A 19,043-nucleotide genomic window follows, 5' to 3' on the forward strand; every position below is an offset into this window, starting at 1 on the left:
ATTCCACATACCTTTGCTGGTGGTGGACCTGACTTTTGATTTGTAGCCAGTTGTGAGACCAAGGTGGTGAGAGCATAATCTTACTCTCCAACTTTTTGTGTTCAGTGGAATCTGGGGCTACCATATCATGCACACCCCTCACAACTATGGAATCACTCCTCATATTGAATTGTTGTGAGTTAGACGCCATTTTTTCAATCAACCCTCTAGCAGAAGCAGGTGTCATATCTCCTAAGGCTCCTCCACTAGCTGCATCAATCATGCTTCTATCCATCATGTTCAACCCCTCATAGAAATACTGTAATAATAGCTGCTCAGAAATTTGATGGTGAGGGCAGCTAGCACACAACCTCTTGAATCTTTCCCAGTACTCATATAAGCTCTCCCCAATGAGTTGTCTAATTCCAGATATATCCTTCCGGATTGCAGTGGCCCTGGATGCAGGGAAGAATTTTTCGAGGAATACTCTCTTCAAGTCATCCCAGCCTGTTATTGAACTAGGAGCCAGATAGTACAACCAGTCCTTAGCAAGATCCTCTAATGAAAAAGGGAATGCTTTCATATAGATGTGATCTTCAGGGACATTAGGTGGCCTCATGGTGGAACAAACAATGTGGAACTCCTTGAGATGCTTATGTGGGTCTTCACCTGCACGACCATGAAACTTAGGCAGCAAATGGATTAGTCCAGTTTTAAGCACAAAAGGAACATCTTCCTCAGGGTATTGAATGCATAAACTCTCATAAGTAAAATCAGGTGCAGCCATTTCCCTAAGTGTTCTCTCTCGAGGTCCAGGTTGGTCAGCCATGTTTTCAGTTGAGTCAACTTCAGATGCTACACTCACACTATGGGTATCACTCTCAGGTGAGACTATATGCTCTCTAACTAATCTATGGTATGTTCTATCTATTTCAGGATCAAATGGATGCAAAGTGTGTGGACTGTTCCTAGTCATACACTACATGCACCACTATAGTAATAGTGAACAAAGGGGGATTTTTATGAAAACTTAGAAAACAACAAAACTAATGCACCAATATTATCCTAAAATCATTAGCTACTACCACAAAAGAATTGAGGCAAAATGATAAATCTAGCTGTCAAAATCAAAAATGAATTCTAATATTCTGCACTATTCACATTCACATTAATACACTAAAACAAAACACACAAAAATTGACAAAGACTCTAAAACATAAAACACAAAACACACAATAAAACACCACAAAAACAAATACAAAAACGCACAGCCTTTTACAGAAACTGATGATCCCCGGCAACGGCGCCAAATTTGATCGAAGTCGTATCCGGTCAAATAAAAACAATTAAATGTAGTACTAGGAAGTTGTCCTAGGTCGTCTCTCAAGGACCATTTTTCTCTGTCAAAGGCTTAAACACACGAAGTGGGGGGGGGAATTTTGGTTGTTTAAATTTTAAGTTTATAACACAATAAAATACAGATAACACAATAAGTAAAATAGATTGGCTCCTTGTTCGGATTGTAACTCTCTTATCCTTGATTTACAATAAGATTGCTCTATTAACTACTTAATCCTTGTTCCATCCGAGTTAACCAACTAAGCGAAGATTAACTCAAGATTTCCCTACACGAATTAAGAAAACGTATACAACATCAACCTCTTCACAGATTAAGCAACTGTGTCATTAAGCATAGCCCATTAAGCATGGACATACTAATATAGAGGTTGAATGAAGAAGAACAAAGTAGAACAGAGACACACAAACATACCCAACCTCAAACAGAGATTACAATCCATAACAAGAAGCCAACCCAATGGTTTTAGCCTTCCATTAAATTTGAACTAGAAATGAAAATGCAAGGAAAATGAAAATGCATTAAATCAAGTTAAAGAGTACTACAATCTAGCCTTCCATGGAGGAGGCAAAGAACAGAATTAAAATGCATACAAAAGGAAAGGACAATAAAACATAAACTACAACTACAACAGAGAAAATAAACTCAAAGAAAACAAAGAGAAGGGAGGAAGAAGAACACCCAAGAGTAACTTATTTGAAGGTGTATTCAGGGATGTCTTACAATGGGAGAGTGAAGGCCTATTTATAGCCTTCATATAACACATAAGAAATATAAAATAATGGAAAAAGCTTAGACAAAACGAAATGGGAGAGTTGGTGGGATGAGTTGGATTCCATATTCTTTTCCGCACCGAGTTTTTTTTCCACCGAATTAGACCTTCTAGATGATCGAATTGGCCGACGGCGCCTTCTGCAAATATTTAGGTCTTTGTCTTAGCTTTCCAGGACCACCGAGTTTGCACCATTTGGATCACCACAGCCCAAGTTATGCCCTGAAAACCGAGACATGTTCATCAGCCCAAAAACAGCGAGAATTTAGAATAATAATTCCCAACTTTCCAATTTGGCCCAACAACACACATATCTATCTAAATCCTATAATTAACCATAGATGGAATGTAAAATAGCTAAATTGAAGGAAAAGATACATATCAAATTATGATTTATCAGGAGCTATGTCTACTACGGTGCTTGTGGTGTAATTTTTCTTTTTTCTCCTTTAACAAACGAATTTCTTCCTCCAAAAGAGCAAGTTGAGCTTCTCTTTCAAGTTTTTCTTTTTGTCTAAGCTTAGCTTCTTGCTCTTTCCAAATTTTAAGTGATCTTAATTCATGTGTTACTTTTGACATGTCATTGTAATCACTTGAATTACTATCACTTTGAGGAGTAGAAAATTATTCCATTATAGGAGAAAGGTTTCTTTTAATGAAAGATTTTTTGAAAGCAATTTTTTTTTATGCAAGGTTAAGACTAAGTACTTGGAGGACTAAGTATACAAATTGAACTTTGGAGGGAGGTGAGCTACTAAGATCCACTTAATAACCAAGCCTCTTCAAGTAAAAATTACTAATCCTCCTTGTAGTTAATCTCTACCAAAATCTTTTTTAATGAAAATTATTTTTATGATTTGTGAACTAAGATATGCTAGACGGATGAAAGCAATTAGAACAAGTCTTAAGGCAAGAATAAAACTACCTAAACGTGTCCTAGGGTGAGAGCTTGAGAGATACCAAAGATCAATCAAGGACCACTCTCACCAAGTTCTAACGAAAATGAACACTTAAGGAGAGATGGTTGTGTACCAAAGACACACCCAAGACACTCCTTCAAATGGCCAATTACAAGGTAAATACAAAGTTGAACAGCAAAGAAACAAGTGGCTTAAAGAGAAATTAAAAACAGCCACCAAGAATTAGTGAGGAATTAGTGACCAATTTTGCAACAAAATTTCAAATTAGTAAGGAAATTATGGTCTCAAAATCCGTCACTAATCCTCTATTTTTTTTTTTAAATTCAAATACAAAATCAATTTGAAACTCCAAGGGATCTTCACGGCTAATCAAGTCCAGCAACCACCAAATTTCCAGCCCCAAGTGTTTAGTGTTTGTTCTTTTTAGTAACCAAATCCGAGAGCCACCTTTATCCTTTCCTCCTCCTTTTCTTAGTCCTCTTTTGATGACCCTTGTAGAACTAGATTCTAGGGAGATAGACTAGGTCAAACATAGGTCACACTTGAGTTCAAAAAATGATAATGAACAGCAAAGAAAATTGAGAATTAAGGAAGATAAGAGTAGAGTAGGAGAAGACAATTTAGATGACACAATACAAGAGTTGGCTAGGACAAGAAATAAATGACCTAAGATAGGTTCTAGAATTGATTCACAAAACCAAAACACTCAAATAATATAAGCTGAAAATATTATGTAACAATGAGTAATGACAAACCGAGAAGAAAATTTGTGAACAAAAACTCCTTAAATGGCTTTTTTCTTTTGAGAATTAGGTTTAGCACTTTTTTTAATCACTTTGTTTTTGCATTTTCTTTTGATATTTTTTTTTCTATATATATATATATTTTTTTATATTAGGAGTTGCCTTTTTCTTTTAAAACAATATGCAACACCTAGTCTCGGTCACACTTAAGGAAGCACAAAAACCGGATTCAAATTTTGAATTCTAAATGACAAGCAAATTAGGTTTAGATGTAATTAAAATGCAACATGCCTTGTATGCTTGCTTGTTTGGTTTAGCACATGCACGGTTTTTGGCTCCAATTTCAAATTTCAAATTGAATGTAAACACAATTTTCAGCACACATCCAAACACACAAGATCAAACTCACGGATAAGGAAAAAAAAAAATTTTAAGACATTTTCTAGTATAGGAAACCTAAAATTTCTAAGAAAACTACTAATGAACTAATAGTAGTTTATGAACTCAACTTGAAACAAAAATTATGAGCACATACCAAGACTAAGGATCTCAGCCAAATCCAGAAAATATTTTCAAGATGCAATTCAAAAAAATTCAAAACGGTTCAACAAGCATAGCTAGGAAAGATGAACACAACAAGAGCTACACATTACTACTAGACATGGATTCAAAATAAAATGGACTCAAACATGCAATGACCGAATAAAATTTCAATTATGACTCAAATAAAGCAAAAGATCATAGGCAGAAATTCCTATTAGGCAAAAGAGTTGGAGCATGATTCACGGAAGCAAGTAGTCATAAATGCATAAATGAATCATTCAAGCAAGATGAACACAAGATGAGAATGAACCACGGATCCAAACTTCAAAAGACAAGAAAATGACTTATCTCTTGAAGAACCAAATGCTCTGATACCACTTGAGGAGATTCCACTTGGAAATCTCATGAACACTTCCAAAACTTCTCGGATTCCTTAGAAGAACTTCCAAGGAAAAAGACTCCAAGTAGCTTCAATGTGACCTAGGCTTGCTTCTAGCTAAGTCCGGAGAAGAAAGGGTTCCTAACTCTACAAGGAGAAGAGCTCAAGTCGGGTAGAGTTTTAGGATTGGTGACTTTCGGAGGGGAGTATTCTAAAGAGAGAAAACTCATCAATTAATTCAAAAAGTGCTTACAAGTTTCGGTCATAAGGAATTTATAGAGAAAATTTAGGTCAAGGTAACCATGGGTTAGCCTAAGGTTAAGTGAAACCATGGTAGGGTTCACTTAACCTTAGGCGCCCAAAATTTGAATTCAAAATTCAAATTTTGGAGCCTAAACCCGGATCACCACATGTGCAATTCATTTGGAATGTCATTAGGCTTCCATTTGAGTTGCATTTCGGTCACACCATGTGTGCATGTGTTGCACATGGCCGAAATGCACACCAAATGTGAATCTAATTACATTCTAATGCAACTTCACATGCAACCTAAATAACCCTAAATTCAAATGACCTTCAAATGAAATCCTAAACTAAATGGCCGTGAATACAAGGCCTAAAAAATACAAGGCTCTAAGGCCCAACCCTACACTACTCCTAATCTACTTGGGCTTGAGTCAAAGTCCAACAAAACAATGTGATAGGCTTTCCTTGAGCTTGGGCCCACTCCTCTTGTATCCTCCTTGCCATAGCCCTAGTAGTTGGGCCCTTGGCCCATGGGCTTCCTCCATCATTGTTTTTTACATAGGTTGTTCATGATAGGTCTTGGTTTTAGTGTGATATTAGCCGTTCCATCACCATGATGGGGTTAAGGCCGTTGATTTCCTTGAAAATTTTGTCGAATCGGTCCATGAAGTATCTAAGGATTTCCTTTTTCTCCTGTTGGATCCCGCTAATGCAAGTGAGGTCGTCCTGTACAACTTGCTAGTAGCAAATTGTAGGGTGAATTGAGATGCCAATTTACTAAATGAGTCAACGGAGGAACTAGGTAGGCACGTGAACCAGCTCAATGCCCTACCTTTTAGAAAAGTGGGGAATATACGACATAACACAACGTCATCTTGGTTACGAGGGTGACTTGTGTTAGGAACATATTCAAATGCTCCCCGAGGTCAATCAATCTATCATATTTCTCAATCGGCAAACTTTTCCAGTGGACGAGTATAGTGGATTCCATTATTCTCCTAGAGAATGAGTGTTTGAGAGAGTTACTTGTAGTGTCGGCTTTGCCACTCACCAAAGAGGTAGTGGGTGTCCAGGCAACATGATCAATTGGAACATGATAGGCTGACTCTTCTAAGGGCGTAGGAGTGATAGGGATCCAGGTTCTATCATTTTGGTGGTAGAGCTTGGCTAGTTCCTTGGCATCGGATTCTCTCTACCTGCGTATAATGGCCATCTCTTCAGGCAATATAACCCCAATTCATCATTGAGGTTTGGCCGATTTTCAGTGTTTGCCCAACCCTTCTATTTTGTGGGCTCCCTTCTTATTGGTGGTATTCTATAAGTAGGGATGGCAACGGGACGGGTTGGGTACGGGTTTCATGATACTTGTCCTCGTCCCCACGAGTCAAACCCATCCTCCGTCCCTGTCGGGTGTCGGGTATACCCGTACTCGTACCCGTACCTGTCAATTTTTTTATTTTTTATTTTTTGTAAAAAAAATATGATATTTTTAAAATATTTTTTTATTATATTATAATTATAATTAAGTTATTTCTCTATCTCATATTATAATAAATAATCACATAAAAAATATTAAAATTCTTTTATATAATTAAATTAAAAGTGAGTATTAAATTAAAAATGGGAACGAGGACGGGTACGGGTATGGGTATGGGGCGGGTAAGTACATACCCGTACCCGTACCCATACCCGATTTAATATATTGAGTTTTACCCGTACCCGGTCAAACCAGGTATTCCCCGTCAAAGTCGAGACGGGTTCGGGTATTACCTGCGGGTACGGGTATATTTTTCATCCCTATCTATAAGGGTATTGTTCTTGTCCGGGTATGTCGAGCTGGTGTTCAGTGTTTGGGAGCTGTTGGGCCGAGGTTAAAGGTCTTTCCAGGTAGCTACCATGTCCTAGTCTCAATCGTTGGAGTTTAATTGGGCTAAAAATGTCTCTTCGATCCCACGGTGGGGCCAAGTGTTCCTGTATCGGGATACACAATGTTTATCAACCACTTAACTGTTAATGTGTCTCAACTTCTAGCCTGGGTCTTCACGTTCTGCTCTACGTAATCTGAGGTGGGATAAGGTGTCTGAAAAGACACTCGACATTCAAGTCAATAAGGGATCAACGTATTATATGTGGTTGTTGATTCAATTTACATACTTTATCGGGAGGTTTATTTATACTAGTTGCAGTTGGCCCATGATTAAAGGAATGGACCCCGAAAAATTAGAGATAAAACCGATGCATTAATGGAACTAACCTTGTTTAGAGTGTCCTTGGTATGTGCATCGTGAAGGTCGACCTGGTCGACCATGCCATCCATGCCAACCATTGACATCAAGTTACGTTGCCAACCATCTCGAGCATTTCGCGCCGACCAAGCCGACATTAAGTTACTTAGCCACATATCCCAAACATTTTGTAACGAAGTCAATTATGTGTGAGAATTAAGGGATTCTTTGGTATACACAGCTTTCAATAAAGTATAAGACATGGTGATGTAAGAGTATAGGCACTAAACCACATGTTTTTCGACTTCAATTGTTTTTATAACTCGTGTTTTTGTTTATCTTCTGAAAAGTTTTTGTTTAATTAAAGGTCCCTTGTGGCTTCTTCCAGAAAGTTTGCTTTGATGCATGCATTGGACAGATGAGACTTTTAGCACCTTAATTTTCTAAAACCTTTTTGCTTAATTTTCAATTCAAATTCTTTAATTCTTATATTGTTGCTTTATGGCGTTGTTCTGGTCTTGTAATAATTAGCTTTTCAACTCTCACTATAAATGGGAAAAAAATGGAAGCTTTGAAACATATACGTTAGAAATTTAATGTTTATAAATAGTTATTTATAATTTTTATTTAGTGTAATAAGTTTTATGAGTTCGATCAGGTTTTCTTTTTTTCATCTAATCTAAGGACTTGCAGCTTATTACTTAAACAAATTAAATTATATTGAAACATATATTCTCTTTTTATGGATTTAATGTACAATTTAATTATAGTTGAATTAAGAAAATACAAGTTTAACGATGGTTTCATTTAATTTATAAAATAGAATAATTATTGTTGTTGGTGTAGTAGGTGTGGACTACTGTGTCGTAACTATAATCGATGACCTAAGATATATTGGTTGTCGCGTGTATTGACTAAATGAGAAGAATGGAATTTGTATTTTCAACTGCAGGAGAAAAGTAACAATAAAGAATAAATATTACATTGATTACGGGTTCAGCCAAAATAAGTATGCGTTTATTTTACATGTTTTAAAAAGTGTTTGATTATTTTTATTAGTTGTTTTTAAGAAAATTAAATGACAAATAAATACAATATTTCAAGATAAAATTGGAGAGTGTTTCATGCATGAATAAAAAAGCTGATGAGTGTTCAGACACATTTTTTTTATAACAAAATGTATGTTGATTTTACTTTTTGATGATTCAGAAAAAAAAAAAAAGACAGAATATATATATAGAGAGAGAAAAGCCAGTAGTGCCTAACTAAAAGAGCAATCAATTTGTAACTGTCTAACTGAGATCTCGCGGACAGGAATCTAAAACAGAAGGTTGAATAAATATCGTGTCTTCCTCCCATGGTTGAAAAATTATTAGGAGTCTTGCACTACATGTACTTTCTAATTATTTTTTACATATATAATCAAATGTTATCAATTTTTTTCCTTGTAATAAATTAAAAACTTAAATACATTATATAGTAATTTAGACTATTTAAGAATTTCTCCTTTGATCTGCAAGTGATTGATTTTTCTTATTATAATAAAATGAATTTTTAGTCATATTTAATATTATTTTTAATGGTAATAAAAATGGTTACAAAATATTTTATCAGTATTTTTAAATTAGTCATTGTATGTAATGTTAGTAAAATAAAATATTTTCTGTTAATTATTTGGTATGTTGGTAAAGACTTTTATAATATCTGAAAAAATGCATGAGTTTTGTGATATTTTTTATTGTCATTTAATATTTTTTATTATTGTCATTAAAATTTTAAGAAAATTTATACACTCTTTAATTGTCTTACTTTTAGTTAATGTGAGACTTGATTTTTTTCTAATACATCCTTCAAATCTATCAGTATTGAACTTGGTACTTAAATAAATTGAGGGTAATCTAATCATCTTTGAATATTGAGTTATGAGTTTTTTTTTGAAAGAAGATGGATATGCTAATACATCACTATGTGGACAGAAGATCCTAACTAGGTTAGCACCTTGGCCCGCACCATTCATTGTAGCATATCAAAAAGAGCTAAAATATAAAAGAATGTAAAAATACAGATGGGGGACCAAACCAAAACCCATCAAGCAAAGTAAAGACGGAAAAAAAAAAAAAAAAAAAAGCTAAGTAGCTAGACAGTGCCACAACAATGCATAGTTCGAGAAACAAATCATTCAAACTATATTCAAGCATGAGGCACTTCCTAAATGTTCCAATTTAAGAGAATTTAGCAAGCTTGACGACCTTAGCTTTGGACCTTAGTTGATAATCAGCAAAGTTTTGCTTGGGCTTGCCCGGGGGGGTGCTTTCAATTACTGAGGCAGTCTCAACACCACTCGTGACTGTTGCAGCCCCCTTGACCTTGTTTGCAGATTTTGATGAGGCACTAGCTTGACTGTCAGCCTCTGTCGAAGCTGCGTTATTGTGGCAATCTATAAGTGCAGCAAGAGCCTCTCTAGCATTGTGCCATTGCACCTGAGCAGCTTTTGAACCCCCTGGACTTCTTTTTGCATCTTCAAAAGCTTGTTTAGCCTTGTGCCAATTAGCCGTAAGTGTGTCCACCTCGGTTGCACAAATTGTCTCCTTAGTATTAGCATTCATCATGCTAGCGGCTGCCTTTTTTGTAGCCAATATATCTCCAACAATTGGATGATGTCCGTTGTCTGCTGCTACTGCGTCTTGAATGTGTGAAGTAACATTTACTGCATCAGCAGTTGATTGTGAAGCAGCTGGATCAGCAGCTGGGGCTAATGCAGCATCCGTGACCAGCAAGGCTCTATTTGCATCATGATGATTAGCTTTAACCGAGGCGGTCATTGAAGTTACAACAGCAGTTGCATCAGCTGCTTTGTTAATAGTGGCATTAGCAGCTGAATCAACAACTGACTGTGAAGCAGCTGGATCAGCAGCTGATGCAAGTGCTACATCCGTGACCAGCACGTCTCCATGTGCAGCAGGTGCAACATGATGATTAGCTTTGACCGAAGCAGGCTTTGAGGTTGCAGCAGATGCTGCATTCGCTGCTTTATTATTAGTGGCATCACCGCCTAATTGCGAGGGGCCAGCACCTACTTCACGTACATGTACAGCAGCAGTTGTGACTGCATGTGCGTTCAATGGTGCAGCTGCTGCATCACCTACTTGGACAGATTCCCTCACGGCTGCGCCATAATCATCAACCTTTGAGGATTGTGGACGTGATTCAACACCTGCATGCATGCATGCAACGTCCTCATGACCAATGCAATTACATTTAGAACAAAACAATGGCAGTCTATCAAATTCAAATGACACGTAAAAAGCGAAACCTTCCCTTTCAACCATCAGCTGAGTGGGGATTGTTTTTGAGAGGTCTAATTCAATCAAGATTCGAGCAAAATGGCCATACGTCCTAATCAACGTGGCCTTATCCAAGGAGATTGGAGTTCCCACAGTTGAGGCGATAGCAAGAAGTATTCTTGGACTCCAATATTCTTGTGGAAGGTCTAGTATCCGTAGCCACACCTGAGCAAACGTGTTCTTATAGGTTCTTGGGTTGAAGTCGGGCTTCCAAAGTGATAACCTTAGCAGCCCCGGTTCTAGGCTCCATGGACCAGCTGAAAGAATGACACCAAGGTCATGCTCATTCTGGAATTCCATTTCAAAGAAACCCCTCCCGAGAGGAATGATGGACCAGCCACCTATGTGGCTCCATAGCTTCGTCAATTTGGCAATGATCTCCACGGTCTTGATTGGTTGTTGACCTTTGGCTAAGAGGACACGTCCATGTAGATGTGTGGAGCATCTTGCAAGGCCTTCTTGATAGGCATCTTCAGGTATTTTAATTGCAAGTGACTCTCCTTTCCAGCACGGTTTAGGAAGAGTAGAGAGGCTTCGATTCATTGATAATGCAACCACCTTTGCATATGAATGTGTTGGAGTATTCTGAATTGCTGGCTGCCCAAGGCAGTGCCCAGGACAAGCAAACTTGTCCACCATGCCTAAGCATGGATGAGGAAGAAGCTTCCTACGTTCTTGAAGAGTTCTTGGAGAGTTCTTGGTTCAATTCTTTCAAGTGAATATTGAGTTATGAGTTTAACTCAACCTTACAAAATAGTTTGTAAGGTGAAAGTTCACTACTAGAAAAGTGTTATTTTCCTACAAATTTTCCTACAAAAAATATTCGCAGAAATTTTTTGCGAATTTTCTTGCAATAATAATTTTGCAAAATTTTTTTACGAATTTATTTGCAAAATATAATTTACAAATATTTCTTACAAATTTTTTGACGAAAAATAATTTACAAGAAATTTTTGCTACAATCTTAATGATCATAGAAATTTTTTTTCATGGTAAATATTTGCAGAAAAATATTATAAGAATTTTATTTTGTTTCTTGCAGATTTTCTTGCAAAAATAAATTCGCAAGTAATGTTTACTAAATGGTAGAAAAATTTTACAGGTAACCTTTCCTGCGGATTTTCCTGCCAATTTTAATTCGCAGGAAAAATAAAAAAAATATTTAAATTTATAAGTTTAATATTTTAAAAAAACTTCAAGTCCCACATTGATTGAAAATAAAATAATTAAAAAGTATATAAGTTAGGACAACACTTACCATACAAGTTGATTTGTATGATTGAGTGTTAGACTTATAATCTATAATCTTAGGATTTAAAAGATTATGTATCACATGTTGGAGGCATGAAAACAAATGTTTCAGATTAATTCATTGTGAGCATTTAATTTTTTTCGTAAAAAATATTTCTGCAGAATTTCTTGCGAAAAAATTCACAGGAAACTTTCTTGCAAATTTTTTTTTGCAGGAAACTTTCCTGCGAATTTTTTTCGCAGGAAAATTTCTTGCAAATTTTAAAATTCGCAAAAGTATATTATTCACGAAGGTATTACTTGCAGATAAAATTTCGCAGAAAAATTTGTAGGAATAACATTTCCTGTAAATTAAAAATTCTAGTAGTGGTTATTTTTCACTTATATAGTATTTAATTGTTTTTATCTCTATGAGACTTAAGTTTTTCTAATAAAATAAATTAAAAATTACTTTTACTTTTTTATCGGCTATTTTCAATAATTACTCTTATAAATATAATTTTAATGATTATTATTTATTAGTCATTAATATTTTTATTAGATAATAAAATAAAAAAATTTAATTTATTATTATTAAATAATTGTTGTTATTAATAAATTTTGAAGTAGTGTAAATATATTTTTAATGATTATTATTTATTAGTCATTAATATTTTTATTTGATAATAAAATAGAGATAATTAATATATTATTATTAAATAATTATTGCTAATAATAAATTTAGGTAATGTGATTAAAAATATGTCCGAAGGAAACTTGTGATAAAGGCAGTGAGACAGATGAGTGTCATCAAGAATAAGCCTCAAAGCGATTTTCGAATTAGAGATTCAGAGTCGCATGTGATGTTTTTGATGCCCTCCAAACACGCTATGCTAAGAACATATATATAGCTTGTAATTCTTCATTTGTAATTATTCCAACTCAGCAACAGTCAATGATAATCCAATTGTCAAAGCACTACCAAGTACCATCCATATTATGTTATAAACGCCCTCTGATTGTGCATATATAACAACGAAAGCTGCGTTTGAAGATGATTAGTGTGAAGCCTACGATGAAAAAACCGTAAGATAATCTCACATAAATTGTGGGTGGATATATACGAGATAAAAATGAAAAATCTGGGATGATAACATCTTCAAAGATCTTCTCTTTAATAGATTTCTATATCCGCAAAAATTCCATAGGTAGCAGGAGCGTGCTGTCTCAACCAAGCTGAACTATCTCAATATTGCTCCTGTGCTGAACCTACAACTATAACATGTTCCACTCATATTAGAAAAATCTAGGTCGATATAGTGTTAGATATTTTGAGATATTTTAAAAGGATAATTAATTTGTGAAATTATTTTGAATTTAAATTTAAATTTAAAATAATTATTTTATTATTTACAGATTTTAAAATTTAATTAATATTGATTTTAATGAAATATAATAATTAGACTGTTATAGTTTTAATTAATTTTAATTATCAAAAGTTTTTAAATTAAATATTTTTAATTCTTTTTTTGATTAATTATAACTACAACAGTCAGTAGTTCCTTTTTTAATAAATAGTGAGAATAAGCACTATTCTTTTTTTTGGGTTAAGAACTTGTCAGTTCTACATCCTCATTAATTCAGTGCCGGGAAGATCTAGTTGTATCTTAAAGACTTGCTTGCGTGAGAGTCTATGGATATGTCCTTTAGGACAATGCATTGAATGCTTTAGGAGTTGAGATCAGTTTGAATATTATCAACATCCTCAATTTAGTATATATTGGGAATATCTTATTGTATCATAGGGACTTATATGTGAGAGTCTACAAATAAGTCCTTTACGATAGCGCATTGCACACCTAAGGAGTTCAGATCACTTCGTGTATTCAACATTCATATACAACATAAAGATAAGATTATAGTCACAAAATTGGTTATACACTATAGTACGTGGTACAAGTACATATACGTGACTACACAAAGTATCGGTATGTGGAAGATATACCTTGTTGGTACGATTTGGTATGTTATTTAATTTTATATAACACGTTTTATATATATAAATTAATGTCACAGATAAATTTTTTGATGTAGCAAAAATTTATAAATTACACAAAGTATTACTTAATATATAAAATATCATAAATAGAAAAATTAATTCAAATTCATATGATAAAATATGTATACATCACATTTTTTTGAAACAACAAACATAAGTCACTATTTATAATATTTTGAGCAATATAATGGGGTGTGACTAAGCTCTCTAAGACCAACTTGAAATTCATTTGTCATAGCCAAAAGCGACCCACTGAATTTGCTTGCTTAGGTACATAACTAAGATCATAGTTTTCTAAATTTTTCAAGAGTGGTCAGCACTTATGAATAGTGTCTCCAAATTCAAAAACATCGCTAGTTATAATTTATGCTTTGAACAACCCTAAGGCAATCTGGCTCCAAAGTATCATTTCCAATGTCTTGGTCCCTAACCCAATTAATTAATTGCTTCCAATAGAGCAATAGCTTCACACTCATGCAACTTAGGAAGAAAAGGAAAATTATGAGATATTCCTCTAATAAACTTGCCCGTGTGATCCCAAAGGTAGATGCTAATACAAGAAGCACCCATACTAATGGTAAGGGGGAGTGAGTAGTCTTACTCTAGATGTGGATGTATATTATAGTGGGATTGACCTCCAATCCCTTCTCTATTTTTTGTGTTGTATGAAAAGGGTTTTTCTCAATTATGTGTCATTGTCTTCTTTGTGATTCTTTGATGTTATTGATAGTTATAGGTGTACAATTTAGAATTTGAATTAATAATTGTGAGTTTTTGGATTGTTCGTGAGTTCCCATGAGAACCCTAAGGAAATGCATGAATGGTTGTATAAAGCACATAATTATGTGTAAATTGTGCCTTTTATAAGTGAAACTTAACCTTTGGAATGCTTTTATCAATTATATTTGAATTGAAGGTGTTAAAGAGTGGTATGGGTAAGGTTAGGAACCCATGAATAGTATAATTTTGTGTGTTAGGACTTTGTATCTCACTCATAACGACCATAGTGTCCCTCGAGTTTGTCTTGCTTTAATGACTTTAGCCTCACTTAAGTTAGTCTTGAAAAAAGAGTCTTAGGTGGAACTCGCTTTGAGCAAGATTTATCTTGCTTCGAGCAAGACTTATCTTGTTTAGAGCAAGTTGCTCTCGCTCAACACTCGGTTTCAACAAGTTGATCTCACTCAACGCTCATTTTAAGTGAGCTAATCTCGCTTTAGCGAAAAACTGGCTTACTTAAGCAAGTAAATGGTTGCATTTGCCTTTATGGTCTCTATGAAAGTTGTAACTCTGAATGTTAGATTTCAAATTCCATTAGAAGCACATAAACAAGAGGTCTAGAATTCGAGTTATAATCAAATTAGTGAGTAAAGGTCACATTGTTTAATTTAGGTTGAAACATTGCAGTTTTGTATTTTTTTAAAAATAGTAGATGACATAATTAGCTCTTGAGGTCAATATAGAAATTAGAGATAATTGTCTTAACTATTTAAGAAAATTAAGATCAACTTTATAACATATATAGCTCTAGATAAGATGTTTGGACTATACAATGTCTTAAAATATTATTGTTAAATAAAAAATCTTATTTTCAAGACAACAGACGATCCTTTGAGTTTTAATAATGACAAACAAAAGATTTTCTTTAAGCAAACGCACTACAATAAAAATGTAAAATAGCGACCCAAATTTATCAGTCTCTATATTGCAACTGATTTAGCAACCGATTATTAATAATCAATTAGCAACTGATTATTAATAATCAATTAGCGACCAAAATAAGTCGTTGCTAGAAAATCGGTCGCAATATCCGTCGTTGTTTGATCGTGTTTCATGAACACAAAGTTTGCGACGGAACCAGCAACCAACTAGCTACTAAATTGTAAAAAAGTTGCGATCGAATTTAATTCGGTTGCTAAATAAGAAATTTGATTCTTTTTGCGACCGATTATATTTCGGTAGCTAATAAACACAAAGCAACCTACCTATAGCGACTAAATTGTATTCGGTCGCAAAATATTAGTTAAATTTAACGACCGAATTCTATTCGGTCGCTAAATAAAACTTAAAAAAAACAATATAAATTACTTAAAAGTGATGATAATATTGTTGGTGAGTATCAATCACATTTTCTTTCTTTTTTTTTTTTGTAAGAGCAAGACATTAATTGATAATAAAAAAATATTTATATGCACTCCTACATAATTAATACCAATAGTACTTATGTGAAAAAAATATTTAGAGGTTTCTTTTTGACGATTGGATTTTAAGGCATTTTTTAATTAGAGTATATGAATTTTTAAAAATTTCTTATTTATTTTGATCCATATTTATAATATATATTTCTAACTTATGATAACTTTATTTTTAAATTAGTTTTAAATTCAAATTTTATTGATAGAAGAGATGTGATTGAGAAAAAAAAAATTATAACATCCTCTCTCTTTCTAATATGAAGAGTACGATATTTTCTTAACTATTAGTATTTCTTTGTTGTTATGTGTTTGTAATTGTTATCAAAAGTAAATTACAATGAAATAAAAATATGAAAGATTTTTTTTATATATTTAAAAAATGACAAACTTTAATAAATTGAAACTAGCGTCTAAAATTAAAAATATCAATAAAGTTGAATATTAGTGTGACATTATCTATTTCTCAATTTTTTATTTGAAAAATAAATAAATTAATATATAAATTTGCTTGTTACAATTTTATCTAATTTTTTTATTTATCTATCTGTGTTGTAAATTATATTTCAACTAAAGTAAAATAGTTAAAAGTTATATTACTTAGTCTTGATAAAATATTATGAATCTAAATAAAATGTAAATATGTGTGTGGAAATTAAAATAAACATAATTAGTAGGATCGAATTGAAGTTTAGTGGAAAACACATAGAAGGGGGGTTGAATGTGTGTGAACGAAGGATTTTAATAAACGTTTCCGAAAAGGTGGTTCTTTCTGTCAAAAAATAATATTTCAAGTGTGTACGGAAAGTGCAAGATTGGTTAAAAGAGACTTTGTGTCTGAAGATCTATCGCCTATTTGACAATGGATTCTTCAGTCAAACAAAGATAAATTCGTCTAAATATTTGTTTAGAAAATAAGTAGTAGTAGACGAAGTTTATCAGTGTGATAGATCAATATAAGTAATACTGCATTAAATAACAATGCACAGAGTTTTTATATTGGTTGACTCGTTCTAAGCTACGTCTAGTCTCCTTCAACTGAAAGGTTTCATTAATCACAACGGATTACAAGTATTCTTGACCACTTCTGGTTCATCAACTTCACTTGCTGACACTAGTATTCTTAAACCACTTCTGGTTGCCCGAATATTCTCAACCACTCTTGGTTCGTCAACTTATCTTCTTGACGCTAGTATTCTTAAACCACTTCTGGTTGCCCGAGTATTCTCAACCACTTCTGGTTCGTCAACTTCTCTAGCTGACGCTAGTATTCTTAAACCACTTCTAGTTCTACAAGTATTCTTTTGCTAGCCTCTTCAGGCTTTATAGACGATAGATGTTTTGAGTGTGTATGTGACTCTCACAGAGAGGATAAAATGGTTTCTACACTTGTAACATCCTGAATTTTCTACATAGTTAATTATTATTATTTTATGGAGCTTATTTTATTAAGGGGATTTTATAGAACATTTTAGAGATTTTTTTAAAATTTAAATATTTATAAAAAATAATTTTTATATGAAATTATGTTTTTGTAGGCCTAGAACGGGCCGTTCCAAAAAGCGGAACGGGCCATACCCATAAGCAGTATGGGCGTTTCAAAAAGTAAAATGGGTCGTTCCAGAATAATAAAATGGCCTAAAATCCTAAGTTAAAAATGGGTCGTTCCAATTATGGTCAATGTGTGTTAAAATTAACCCCAGAACGGGCCGTTCTAATTTTGAAAACGGGTAGTTCTGATTTTGAGAACGGACCGTTGTGGTTCTGAGAACGGGCCATTCTAGTTGTAAATTTTGCATATAACAGATGGGTCCAGAACGGGCCATTCTGGCCACCCCTGATGCCTATAAATAGGAGGCTCAGGCTTTATTTCAAATCATACTATTCACTTCTAACTTCTTCTTCTTTTAAACCTTCTAAAGACCAAGGGGAATCTAGAGGAGGAGATTAGCAAGGTTTTGCTCTAGTTCCAGCTCCTACTTATCGAGGTAAGGGGGGAGTGAGAAACTTCGCTTAGGGATGTGGGAATAATTGTTGGGTAGTCGGATTGGCCCCCAATCCCTTGTCTGATGTATGTTTCTAGGAACATGAATGTGCTCTGTTTTACTTTCTCATTACTCTGTTGTGTTCCTTGTTGGAGATGATGAATGAATATGTGGTTATTTTGAAAATAGATAAATTTTAATATGAACTAAAATGCTCTGTGGATTCCTGTACGAACTCTATGAGGAACAATTATGATATGACTATGTGAAATATGAACAAATGACATGAGACATGAGAATGAACTATTGAGATAAGCTATGACTATGAAAATATGAAAAATGATGACATGAGATAATAAATAAAATTCCATGATAAGTGAAATGTTGAGTTAATGAAATAGTGAATGTATGACATGCATCATATACATATATAACTCCAGGTGTGCCACTTAGGCCGCATACCAGTGATGTAACAAGCTATGTGATGAAATAACTTATTCCAGGTGTGCCGCTTAGGCCGTATACCAGTGATGAAATGATTTATTCCAGGTGTGCCGCTTAGGCCGCATGCCATTGATGTACTGAGACATTTTAGGTGTACCTTAGGGTCACCAGTGATGTAACAAGCTAACAAGGTGTACCTTAGGGTCACTAGTGATGTAACCAGCTAACAAAGTGTACCTTAGGGTCACTAGTGATGTAACAAGCTATGTGATGAAATGACTTATTCCAGGTGTGTGGCTTAGGCCGCATACCAGTGATATAACAAGCTATGTGATGAAATGATGAGAAATGTGAAACTTCCGTATGGCGCCACATGCATGCATTTATGAGTCGAGTCCATGACATCATTGCATAATAAATGAGTGTGCATATGATATTGATTGTGTATGTGTATTGTTTACATGTGACTTATGTTTTGTTAGTCACTTAGCCTCATATAACTTAAGAGGGGGGAGGGTGAATTAAGTTATCTAAATTTTCCTCTTGTAAAAGTTTTTCCAATTACTTTCTTATCAAATTATTTTCTTAGACAAATTTGTATGTAAAGAATGATGATGTAGAACAACTC

General features: G+C 34.1%; 1 non-coding gene across 1 annotated transcript; it reads left to right on the plus strand.

Annotated features, from left to right (window-relative positions):
- The first annotated feature begins 320 nt into the window (after positions 1–320).
- On the plus strand, positions 321–425 carry LOC145957668 (small nucleolar RNA R71). Its single transcript, XR_014433711.1, has one exon. It is a non-coding gene; the product is annotated as a small nucleolar RNA R71 (small nucleolar RNA).
- Positions 426–19,043: the final 18,618 nt, after the last annotated feature.

The sequence above is a fragment of the Cajanus cajan genome, chromosome 4 (genome assembly GCF_000230855.2).
Source record: "Cajanus cajan strain Asha chromosome 4, NIPB_CcT2T_4, whole genome shotgun sequence".
NCBI lineage: Eukaryota > Viridiplantae > Streptophyta > Magnoliopsida > Fabales > Fabaceae > Cajanus > Cajanus cajan.